Genomic DNA, 13,746 nt, shown 5'->3' with positions numbered 1-13,746 from the left:
CATGCAAATTAAAACTATAACTAGAACATGCTAAATTAGGAATAATGTATTATACATTTCAGTCATTTGACAGTTTTCCTCTCATTTTCTTCATCTTTTTTTATTCCCATTCGTTCTTGTTGAACTTTGCACACAAAGCCTTTCTTGTCCTCCTTTCATAAAACAGTCGGGTCTTTAATGTATAATCTCAGCACATGCATCATCATTTCTGCTCACCATCTTCTCTAATCTCTACTTCCCTCTGTTTTTGTCAGCAGAATATTGAGTTGAGCTCGTGGCGCATAATAAGCACGCCTACTTTACAGGTCAAATGCGCACATGCATATAAATACAGTGCATGCTGTGCACAGTGCAAAAGGAATAACACGAAGGGGGGACAAAAGATTCAAATTGACTGTGAGATCGAACTGCTAATCATGAATAACTTAAAGCATGTTCAGACTCTGGCTCTTCGTTTTCGGCGTCATCAATCACGGCTCAATCTTTTTACTCCGCTACAGCTTCATTAATCTCATAATGGACTCTGGGCTGCATATCATCTAGGTAATATCTGCTTCTATTCAAACTATGATTAAATAACCTCGCCTGAAGCACATTTGACAGCCAGAGTCACTGGGTGTTAAATGTGCTTCATTGTTAAGAAGGTGTTTACTGGAAACCACTAGGCCAGGGTCCATCCTTCAGTCCCGACTACAAATTCTTGGCTTGTCTGCTTTATTGTCATTTGAAATATCAGGTTCCCATGCCACTACCTATCAACCATCCACTCATGGTACACAGGATTTAAAATTAAAAGCACTGTTGGTTCTTAAGCCGTCAGTACAGCTGCTTTCATGAGGCAGAACATGGACCAGAGTTCAGAGACAAGAGAAATCTTAGCTGAAAATAGCAACACGTCACATGAAAGATCAGTAAGTAATCTTAGAAGTTGTGAGCCGCTCAGTGGGCTCAAAGTTATTTTTACACAAGTCTTGCTTCAGCTGTATAATTTATTAATAATTTATTAGATTTTTAAGTACTTCAGCATGCAGACCATAATGTTTGACTAATGTAATTAAAACTGTGCGAGTCTACGGACTACTTGATGCAGAAAGCACTGATGAAGTGATGAAGAAAAATAAAGAAATCTAAAATATAACAGAGGGAAAAGGGATGTGGAGACTGAGCAGAAGCTGAAAACAATCCAATAAAAGATGAAGGTGAGGAAAACTGATTCAGAAGTTGCAAAGAAGAGAGATGAAACACACTAAAAAACATGATTCTTGACCCTCGTAAACATGAAGCAATGACCTAGAGTAAACATGCAACTGAAATATATAAAGTCAACAGTTTATTTATTCAAATATTGATTCATTAGGGAAAATATGCTTGGTATAAAATTAACATTTACCAGTATATTAAATTTAATTTGATCATATTTCATTAAATGTAACTGTGTACATTTAGTTATGTAACAAAATTTATATGTAATCAAAGGACTTCAGTTTTTGCACATATTGTGTGTGTGTGTGTGTGTGTGTGTGTGTGTGTGTGTGTGTGTGTGTGTGTGTGTGTGTGTGTGTGTGTGTGTGTGTGTGTGTTAGTTTACTACTAAAACATACCTTTGATGTCATACATTAATAACTGCATCCGATTTGTTAGGTGGTTGAGTGTGAGGCATTACATAACCAACCAATCTTAGCCCCTTCCCCTCACCTAAATCAGGACCCAATGTTCTTTCAGGTGATAAGCTGATTACCAAGATGACAGCCTCCTGTCACAGACAGGCGCAGCGGGAGGTCTCATGAAGCGGAGCCAGACCCCCGTCTAAAATACTGATTGATTCTGCAGAAGTCAGAGTAAAGATTATTCTGCTTGCGGGTTTTCCAGATATAATTTTAATGTGTCGATATTCCTAAAGATCAGAACAGAATGAGGTGATAGCTTTCTTTCACCATTCTTGAAATTAGTATTTACTGCCTAAATTCTCAAAAATCTGTGAAGAGAAACTACATATTGTCTTTATTTTATAAGACATATGTCATGACCCAGTTAATCACTTGAGGTAAATAAAGCTAGCGTTGATGCACATGTGATAAAATGTGATAAAAGACCAGCTGTGTTGTTGTACAGCCATAGCTCAATAACGCTGTTAGTCTAACAGTCACCATTTTGTACTTGTTTGATGTCCACATGGGGCATAGCAGCCCTTCACATCTTTCTGTCACTCATACTGGAAGTGCCACATCAGCTCCCTAGAAAATACCTAAACTGTAAAAAGCAGTGACATCTTTGGTAAAAGACTGGAAGTGACATCATTAAAAGCAGCTGTGGGACAGACCTGTGATTTGAGGTTTATAAATAACACTTCAGTAGTACTTATCTGCAGTTGTTGGAGAGTTTGAGTGTTTTCTTTCCTTCGGCACACGGAGTCTGGATCTGTAAGTGTCGAGCACGTTAATAGTCAAACAGCTCGAGTTTTTGACCAATCAATTTTTTTACTGGTATTGATGCTGTATTAAAGCAAACCTATCTATGATACTTACACACTAATGCATGTTTAAGGGTAACAGTTCAGTATAATATCCAAGGAATCATTCAGAGTGGAGTGGGCAGGGATTGCACACTGGAAAAATGTGAGATGTAATTGTAAATCATAACACCAGATCACTGGCCATAAAGCCAAGATGTACCATGAGCCTGCCCTTATGGTAGCCTGGTCATCAATATTTTAACATTTCATTAAAAAAATAATCACTTTTTTAGTTCACAATACAAGAACGTTATTCCCTGCATTATGATCTCAGCCATATCATCCCTATGGCATGGGCCCCATCCAGATCAGTCAAATATGGCATGCTTGGAGCACGCACCAATGTACTGCTGTAGCAGGGTCCATCCAGAGTTCGTGCTCAAAACTGGAGTCAGTTGCAGAATGAGCTGTTTGGCATTGGCACATAAGATCTGTCAAGTTCTTCATGGGCGCAGTCCACGAACTATGCATTACAGCATTACTCAGTATGATGTAGGACATGTACATGTACAGTGCCGACAAAGTTAATCATAATCTACAGCGCACTTTCATCTCCTACACCCCAGCATCATTATCCATTCATCTGTCTTTGTCCCTCATAGCTTCATCATTGCCCTTTCCTCCTTCTTCCTCCGTTCATTTATTTCCTCTGACGTACCCACAATATCTCTTCAGTTTCATCTCTCACCCTTCACCCATCTGTGCACTCATCCATCCATGCAGCTCAGCCTTGATCATCTGCTTCACCCTGTCTCTCCATCACACATGCTCTCTCATGCTTTTGTACCACTGATGCTGGATTCATTCGAAATTCTGCAACTGTATGAGCTGTAGTAAGAAGTAAAATTTTTCGACAGAAATTGGCCTGCGCTTGTGAATTCAAAATCACTCATCAGCTTCACTTTCTCTTTGCACAGCGCTCCCGCTCTCCCCCTCTGTCATTATCATCATAATCCCACCCTTGCTCCACCCATGCATGCCAACAGTCCTTTATCGCGTTGAAGGTTGAAAGCTAATTAATGGGGCTCGTGCTTAATACGTGCTCAGCCAAGATTGTCATGTCATGCGAGCACCAGCCGGGAGCTGGACAGCAGAGGAAGCACATAGTGCAGCAATCAGCCTCTCTTTTCATCTGTCTCATCTTCATCTACTGTGTCGTATAATCTTCCGTCTATCTTTCCTTACTTGCCTGTGTCATAAAGTAGAATTAGTTCTGTGCATCTTTTCCCTGCTGGTGCTGATTTCCATAAATTGAAGAAGTAACTGAGTTTTGATGAAACTCAGTTATTTGAGCTGGATGAGCGTGAAAAACAAACACATTTGAAAATAAAAATGACAGAAAATGTGCAACAGGGGTTGTTTTGCTGGTGCCATCAAATCATGATATTGAACCTGCATTGCAGTGGTTTGCAGCATTATGTGTGTGGCTGGGTACACCCACGTCTTGGTCCATTCCTGTAAAATGGTGGTTTTCTCCATCAAGGTTTAGAATTACTTCTACATCAAGAGTTCAAGTTTCTGAATCTTGTTAGGATCAACATTAAACTGTAAGAAGAAAGAGGAGAAAGGGTTTCTACAGTAAGAAACAAAACCAAAAAACTGTACTGTAACAGTGTGGTGAGGGTAAGAGGAATGCAGAGCATTATGTTTGCCATTTGATTTCTGCTCGAGCCTTCACCTTTTGGCAAGAACGTCAAGTATTGAAAGAAAGATTGAGATTACAAAAAGAAGTGCCAAAATGTGTTTTCTCCATCAGGTGGTGTTGGGTTAACCCACAGGAGCTTGAACTAGATTGGAGTTTCCTTTAGAGAGCCATTTGAGTTTTTACATCTGGAAAATGTTGTGGAGGAATGTCTGCAGTACATTTCTTTAGACTGTTGCCACTGGGGATCTGACCTTACTGTAGTGGGTAGTGACCGAAAGCAGCAGAAATTAGTTTCCTTGTAAGGGTGGTTATAGGGATAGGGTGAGGAGGAGCTCCATCATTGAAGAGGGACTCGGAGTAGAGCCGCTGCTCTTCCACATAGAAAAAAGCTAGTTGAGGTGGCTTGGGCATCTGATTAGGATGCCTCCTGGATGCCTCCTAGGCCAGGTGTTTCAGTTATATACTACTAGGAGAGGGACCAAGGGAGACCCTCGCAGGAGAGATTATGTCTCTTGGCTGGGTTAAGAACAACTTGGTGTCCCTGGATGAGCTTGGATACGTGGTAGAAAATGGATGAATGGATAGTCGGTCTACCTGATGTCATCATTGGCCTTTTGAAGACCATTGTTGGTCATGGGTCAACTTTGAAAGTCAGGAAAACCTTACACTGATTACAATTACTGATTGCAAATCCTGTATTTCCAATAAAACTGGACCAATATGGTCACTCTGAAAGTATAATAATATCTTTGTTTCAGTTTGCCACACATAATGCCAGAGGTTTTTTTCACAATCACTTTTACCAACCACCTCCTTTGGTATTGTCGTCACCAAGCCAGGCGATAACATGAGAACGAGGTGGATTTTAACATTTATCCAATAGGTCCATCCATTAAAAATCTGGGATGTCAGCGAATTTCAGTGATCTTGACCTCAACGTCACGGCTAGAGATCAAGTTTTCTGAAAATATTATAAATAAATAAAATAATATAAAGAATTTGGAACACAACGTCTTGAGAACGATGAAAAGTGAGATTTTCAAATTCCTCCCATAAATTAAATTACCAAAAATCTTTTGCACCTTGATCACAAGGTCAAAGGCCAACTTTTCTGAAAATCACCTAGGATTTTCAAATTTATACCACAAGGCTACAAGGCTGAGGGGTAACACTGGTGGCCACCAGTATTTTCATTTTTCCTCTCCTCTAACCACAGTGGATCACACAGTATAATGGGTTGTATAAGTGTTTAGAGTCAACTGATTTATTATTTATCCTGTTTGTATTCCTTTCAGAGGCGGAGCAAAATACAGACTTTTCTGCAGTCTGTAATAATAAACTCAAATTTTGGACCTTCATTTGGCACATTATCACCCTACTAAGGGTCTGTTTTTGTTTATTGATCTTTTTGCTTTGTAACTTGTAACTGTTCCTATACTCCATTTCGGAGATGCCGCCACCTTGATCATACTAGATCATGCAATTATGGAAAAATATTTAATCTTCCTCAACATTCTGATGGCAGATAGTGTGTATTGTATTGTCTTTTTCTGTTGTCAGTGTAATATTAGTAGATGTTCACCCAGTCTGAACATTAGAAAAACGTATACCAAAGCAGTCGGTGCCACTTGTTCACCGTTAACGCTGTTTCATAGACCTCATTTATTTGTATATATTTGTACATACTTTGTAAATACTCATTTGCATATTCATTTTGAACACATATACTATGGCTTAAAAATGAACCCGGTTGGATTTTAACAATATGAGTTGTATTAATAATGCATGATGAGGGGAAAAAGTTGAAGTTAAAATCGAATGTAAATGTCTAAAATATTAATGACAAACTCATAATATAATAATAAGGAGAAAACATGGCACACATACATACCGACAGCTCATATTGTTATAGGCATCCACGCATGCAAACCTACATCTCCAGCCATTCACCACCCACACACACCACCAGCTCAATGAGCATAGCCAGGCCAGAGTTGTGCACCAGCGACTGACAGACTAGTCACACTGTGGAGCTTCAGTGCTCCTGCTAACAGGCCACAGTTATTCAGGATGATTCAGAAGAGGTGTGGAGGCTTCCATATACTGGAGCAGACTGCAATATGGTAGTCATTTAATATTGCTACATGTCTGTCTATTAACACATTTCTCCTATAGAGAGAGAGTTTTAGTGTAATATAACTACAGTACATTTTGAGCCACTCTTCTTTTGCTTCAGAGATTAACACACATTGGGAAACGAACCAGTATGAATGTGCAATTTACACAGAGGTCATAATGACTGACTTAGATGGACTCTTTTCACCTTCACCTCAGAGTTTAGGTCAACTCCATCCAAATCTAATTAGTAGTTCTGCCAGTTCTTCCTGACATTCAGCTTTTTTCCTGTTGAAGAGGCAGCTGACTCATCTGTCCATCTGCGTGCCTTTCCGACATCTAACAGCCTAAAGGGGAAGAATTATTGATGGCACTCTGGCTTATAGCTACATCCAAAGTCAGATGACTAACTGCTGATGCTGACAGACCTACTACGAAATTACAGAAAGGGGAAGTGACAGCTCAGAATCTTACAAGTAATTACTAGCAATGTTAGATCTGGCTGACGCAACTCTGCAAATCTCTGACATAACTACATAAGACAAAACTCAGTTTGAAATAATTTTGTAATAACTGTTTTTCGCTCAACATGAAGAAACAAATATACCTACACAAAAATGTGGCTATACAAAAATTCATGGAGCTGGATTGGTCCGTCTACGTACAGTGAATTATTATACATGGATGAAGATCATAACACTTTCTCAACCACCATAATTTACTTGCACAACAGCGCTGATCAGGACAGAGGTACCAGCACAAGAGTTTTCAAAATAGTACTACACACATATTTTGTATTTATCGATTTATTTTTTACAAGGCATTTAAGGCGCATGAGAAGCAAAGAAGTAGGTAACAGTGATGTGAAATCACATGAAGAGCTTTAGCATCTATTAGATTGAGATCTACTGCCTGTGGGGGCCATATTAGTACAGTGAACCCATTCAGTTCAGTCCTCTTGCTGTTTTATTTTGGTGATTGTTAATCTCTGTGTTTAGTTTAAATTCCTTTATGTGTGTGTTTCCCCCCTGTTACCAATCCCATTATTATCCTGTGTGTGTGTTTTTATACTGTCTGAGTCTCCTCTTGTCCATTGTCGTGCTGTCTCTCTTGATTGTGAGCTTTCCTGTCCCGTGGTTTCCTAAAGAATCTTTGTTTTTGTATTTCTTGCTCTGCAAATACTCAAACTTTTGTATTCCTTTGAGTTAACAGCTGATTTTTGAGCTTACCGTTGTTTCCTGAATCCTGCATCTGTCTGCAGTTATCACAGTCATTTAATGAGTGGAACCTGCTGTGGTCTTCTGCTGCTGTGGCCCATCTGCTTCAAGGTTCGACGTGTGCAGTCAGAGATGCTCTTCTGCATTTGTTAGTTGTAATGTGTGGCTATTTGATTTACTGTTGCATTCCTATCAGCTCAAAGCAGTCTGGCCATTCTTCTCTGACCTATAAGATCAACAAGATCCAGCTAACTTCTGCTCACTGGATATTTTTCTCTCTCTACAAACACTAGAGACGTTGTGTGTTAAAATCCCAGCAGATCATCAGCTTCTGATTTCCAGTTTGAAATTCAACAGGTCGACTTGATTATGCCCCTAAATGTGTCAGATAGCTGCAACATGATCAGCTGCAACATACAGTTGAACAGGGATTACACCCCCCCCAAAAAAAGTGGCCAATTTAGTACAGACAGGATCAATTATGTTTTAGACAACCAAAAGGAGGAGACAACTCAAACACAGCTACACAGCTAAAGGTGAAATCCAAATTGTAGACACAATTTATTTTGAGAAAGTTTCATTTAACTTTATATTAAGGACATGCTGTCCTAATGTTTACATCCTGAAATGTTGCAGCAGCTGCATCTGTTACATTAGCAGGCTCCTGTGATTAGTTTTCAGTCTGTCAGAATGTAATGTGTATGCAGCACTAAAAGCAGTCTATGTAGAAGTCATCTGATTGGCGAGAACCTCAGCGTTTTTAAGGTATCGATTTCCTCTGTGTGTTAAATCTTGTCTAACATTTGTACAAGAAGGGCTGTTTCAAAAATAACATTGCCCTTGAAAATACTTATAGGCTACTGAATAAAAAACAAAGGCTTTCTAAAACACGGCCTGCTTCAAATGGATTTACTTTAGAGGTCCTTGAGAAGTAAATGATGCAATACTGTTGTTCTCTGCTGTCATGCATTTGCCATTTCCATGCCCCATTAAAACCATCTCTCATATGTTTTCAGCAGCCTCAACAATACAACATTTATGAATTTGGTATAAATTATGTTGGAGTTTTTGCTGTGGAGCCTTCTTCCTGTTGGTTTTACGCAGTCTCTAAAACCATGTTGCAGTAGTTTCAAAAACAGCAATTATATCACATAATGGCTTTTATGCTATGGGCCAACTACGCTCTTTAATTCCAGAAAAAAATATGCAGTTCAAGTCATTTGGTTTCAGTGCTCCACATCCATCCTGCAAGCAACATTTCCTGGCGTTGTCAGGAAGAAAAGAGTTTACTGTGCACTTCTTCATATGTTCGCAGGCAATGCATTGCATTGCCTTTGCTGTCAGCCCCCCACACAATATCCTCTGAATGCTGAGAGCTCTAGTTTCTGAATCACCAGGTAGAACAGTTTTACCACAAGCAATAAAGCCAAGGCTGGAAGTCTTCTTTTTAACAACCGTGGAGGTGGACAAAATTGTTCAGGAAGACATCTCAGCTTGTCTTAAAATAACCTTGGCACCTTCCTTTACAAGAACTGATCTGTAGCGGCAGATCCTCGGCACTGGGGATAATTGATTTCTTGCACACAGTACTAGTGCAAGGTGGGCTTCTTTCTTTGTTATCATCACTGGTTGTCTGGCAATCGCAGCCGTTTCCCAGCTGCAGAAGTTCTTTTTGTTTTTCTTGTGAGTTCTTGCAGTTTTTAGATCTACTGCGATTAAATCCATTTCCCATCTCCTCTCTCCAAAACTTCAGCAGGGAAATATATTGCTTGTGGGTTTAAACATATCATATGGGTCCATAAGCATGTGCATCTGGTGTGTTTTATCATTGTTGTTGTTTTATCATCTGTGGGGAGAAATTTAAGTTTTGCATTTATTTGGAACCAGTTTCTGGTTCCAAATGTGGTCAAGTTGGTGAGATAATTTGAGCTCCAATAGCATGAAGTTAACATTTGCTTTAGCAAAAGAAGTTACGGCAACAGCATTCGAAGTGGTAACGAGGAAGCAGGCAATAGAACGTATACTCATTCACTAATGTATACAGAAATGGAGACATGCATGGCGACCTTGTTTCCATTTCACCATCAAAAATATCCACATGAGTTTGATCACCATGACAAGGTTTACAGATATGTTCCTTTCCCCTTTCCTTCTTTGCTCTTATCAGAGGCATCATTTTATAAAAAGGTGTGAAAGATATAAGTTAAGAATCTGAAAAGATGCCAAAACGATCTGCAAATACTTTTACAAAGTGGCAAAGCTACATAAAACTTGTTCCTGGTAATCCATAAACATTTTCAGAGAGTAAAACTTCAGCGTAGTTTCAAACGTTCATGGAACAGTTCTCTGGAACATATCTACAAGAATCTAAATCTAAAAGATCTGCACATTCATTTAAAAATAGCAGTTTTTTTCAGATAAAGAATTTACAGATAAAAGGATAAGTGCGCTTTTATGCTGACTGCTCACCCCCCATCGCACCTGTGCCCCCGTGTAATGAAACTGATGTCATCGTTATGTTCTCGCTTCGGCCAGTCATGCACCTCTGGACACACATCAAGAGACCAGCAGATGTTATATAGAGCACGATGGTACTTGACAGAAAAATTAGCTATTTCAGATTGTGAAAGCATATTTGTTTGTCATTACATTACTTTATATTATATGAGCGCAGTCAACCAGCAAGAACATAGTCAGTTTTAGTGCCACCTTGTATTTGAGGGCAAAGGTGTCACTTCTATGAAGCCAACACCATAATACACGCTGGAAATAAAATTTGCTCATTCGTGTTTTCATGATTTTCTACATACTAAAATTTCAGTCCATGTATAATGATAATTTCTCCAACCAAACTGACATATGAATCCATAAAATGTGTCTTCAGTGTTACCTGTGGCCATATTTTGATTAGAGTCACATTAGTGATAGTAAAAAAAAAAAACCTGGGCGCATTAATGTGAAAGGGTTCAATCCTGCAAACACTGACTTTAAACTTAAATGTAATCTGAAAAAAATGTGAAAATGTGACAGGAAATATATTTTTTGTCAGCTTTGATGAATTTGAGGACTAAATCTCCTATACGCTCTGCATGTGACAGCTTAACTGTTTAATAAATGTGCGCATGAGGATACACACAGGGATCTTGTGGGTAACCAATGAAGGTGCAGGTATAATTAAAGCTACTGCAAACAGCAAATGCAACAAAAAACAATTTCAGTTCTTTTTCAAAAATTTGCCAAACCAAGATTAGGTTTCATTCATTCTCAGTCAGTCTCATTTAGAACTTCTTACAGACAGATCTGTATGTTACCTGTAAAAATGTCAAGTGATGAGAAATCACCCTTCAGGTTTCATCATCACTGTTCTGTCTCTGCACCACGGTGGCTAAAACTACATCATGTGTGTAACTTGATGAGAGCTTCCAAGATATTCTGCATCCCTCAGCTTACCATAAACAAAGTGTCAGAGGTCCGGGATGCAGTTAAAGTGACGGATTGGAGCTTCAAAGCCTGTGTAATGATCCATAGTGATGAGGATTATATGAGGAAAGCGTGTTGTATGGATGGATAGGGAATATCTGTGGTTTGCGAACCCGTGCAGGCTGGTAGAGTATGTATATATGTATGTGTGTTTGATTGAAAATTTGTGTTTGTCAGTGTAAGTTGACCTAACGCTGTTTCCCTGAAAGCGCTCAGCAGACACAGTCCAGTCCTGTAAAGAGCTCCTGTCTAATCTCCACTGTCCCTGTTCCTGGGCATTTGGAAACACTCATCTATAAAACATGCTCCTTGACTCTACGCAGCATTTCACAGTGCAGTCATTTCAACAACTGCAGAAACAAAACTGGGATATCTAAATATCATGTACCATATTATCACTGATTTTCATTTTTTGATGTATGAATTTTTAAAAGTTAAAATAAAACTGGGAGCACAGCGTAACGTTACAGGATGTGAGTTTTGGGGGAATGCTCCTCTGGCAACAGTGAAGGAAGAAAAGAGATCAAAGGCAGTGGAAATGCCTACTATAAAGGATTTTCTTAATGTAGCAGTTAAAGCTGTAATTTGTATTAGTCGTGTGCTTTAAATCTCCATTAGAAGGTTTTAATGATTACTTCAATGATGGGATCTTGGGACTGATTTTAATGTTAAATGCGAATTAGAACTGTTTTATTTTTTTCAATGACGCCAGGAGTATTGAGCCACTAAAAAGTAGAAATATCACAGCCAAAACAATAGGAAGATACGCTCAATAATTCATAGATATATTCAGGGATGAAGTAAGTCAGGGACATAGGACAAGGGAAATTCAAATTTCACTTTTTTTTAACCTGAATTATAGATCAAATACCTTTTGTTCCAAAGCAGCATTGTAATTTTTTCTTTTACCTGTATCTCACTGCAATTCTTGATGTTCCTGACTTGAAGAGTGTGTTTGCTAGTAAGTGGCTACTGTCAAACCAGGCTGCTTTAAAAGGCATGTCAGACTGAATATGCCATGTCTGTGCAAAGCATAACAACATGCTATGTTAAGCCTATATGAGACATCATCCGGCCCACATGAGATAATAATAATATACCCAAGTGCATGCAAGCTTTCATATACAAAGTAAATGTTGTGACAGGCTATAAAGTTTACAAGTTGAAGATTTAAATAAACAAACTGGAATGATAGCATCAATTATTAAAGTCACGTGGTTGCCATGGGCACAGCGGTGTGCGGTGTTCACACTGTTTGAAAGGTCTTATGGCTCCTGGCACATTGTTCTGTTTACATTGAGGTTCCTGCTCCATGACAAACAGGCCGACTATTTGTTATTCTGCTGGAAGTTATTACAGTTTGTCACTGCCAGCAACAACTTCCTTTAGTTTATTCTTCACTCTCCAACAAATTCTTTGCTATCACATCCCCATAATAAAATATTTGTAACTGTGCATGCCATTCTCGACTTTATTATGTATACATGAATACAATCCCACAGTGGATATGCACTTATTAACCTCTGGGAGGGTGTGGTGTTATTCAGCATCACACAGTACAACGTAGCTGCTGCCTTTTTCTTTCTTTTTTTCTCACTGGTTCCAGGAATTCAAAATGCCCTATGCACACAAGTCTATAACGATGTTTTTATTTACGATTGACCGATAGTGCCAGACATGCTCAGATTAAATATACCACAGTCTTGTGAGAATATGCTGCATTAGTTATTATCTATATGGGACAATGCAGACAGTAAATTTCACCACTGTAGCAAAGTCCCTTGCCAGAAAATAATTCCTCTTAGTGTCACACAGACACACAAAAAGAAATCATGGCTCACTTAATATGAAGTGCAGCCTTTATTAATCTTAGCTACCCCTGTGATTCTCTTGTTTTGATATGTCAAGAGATCTGAAAGCATCTAGTTTTGTTTTATTTTAACATCTACCGGTGATTCTTAGTTTGTCTTGTTATTTACTTTATGTTTTCTTTTTCCTTGATTCTTGCTTCTAGTTTTGGTTGTCTGTAGAGTTTAGCTCCATCCTCTTGTGTCAGTTTCCCTGCATTAGGTTCATTCATGTCTGTGTTCCTCCATTTAGTCCATTTCACTTCCTGTTTTGTTTTGGCAGGGTTTTTTTGGACTATAACCCCAGATTAATATTAACAGTACATTTCAAGTTTTTCTGCATTTGGTCTGCATTTGGAAGTACCACATACATCAACACGACAGGAAGAAAATAAGCTTTAATCAAAATAATGCAAATGTTCACAAAAAAATCAAACATGCACTAGATTAGATTTCACCTTTACTGTTAAAAGACGAGGTAACACACTACCCCATAAAATCTAACATGATGATGAGAGTTTTATTTAAGGGTCCATCATTTAGAGTGCACCTATAAGGTTTTGTTCACGCTTCGGTTATACATCATGTCATTCTCTAGGCAATAACTGTCAGGCAGATAGTCAATAAATTAGACCATCCATAATTTACAGCTTAAAATGAACATAACCTGTAAATTTATGTGCTATACATGTTGATTCCCTCCAGTCTGCAAGCCATCATCAGCTTTACTGGTCTATATTAATTTTAGCACCAAGTATACAAAAAATACAACCAATGCCACAATGACATGTAGCATTCTGAATAAGCAAGTAGTTTTACCACACAAATGTTAAAACTGATAGTTTTAAGTTTTTATATTTTTAATCAGATTTCAGGTCCATATTGTCATATTTTAAATAATTTGTGCTTGCTTTCTGAACTTTATTTTTA

Source organism: Astatotilapia calliptera, chromosome 14, assembly GCF_964374335.1.
Source record: "Astatotilapia calliptera chromosome 14, fAstCal68.1, whole genome shotgun sequence".
NCBI classification, from domain to species: domain Eukaryota; kingdom Metazoa; phylum Chordata; class Actinopteri; order Cichliformes; family Cichlidae; genus Astatotilapia; species Astatotilapia calliptera.
This window is presented reverse-complemented; position numbering follows the sequence as displayed.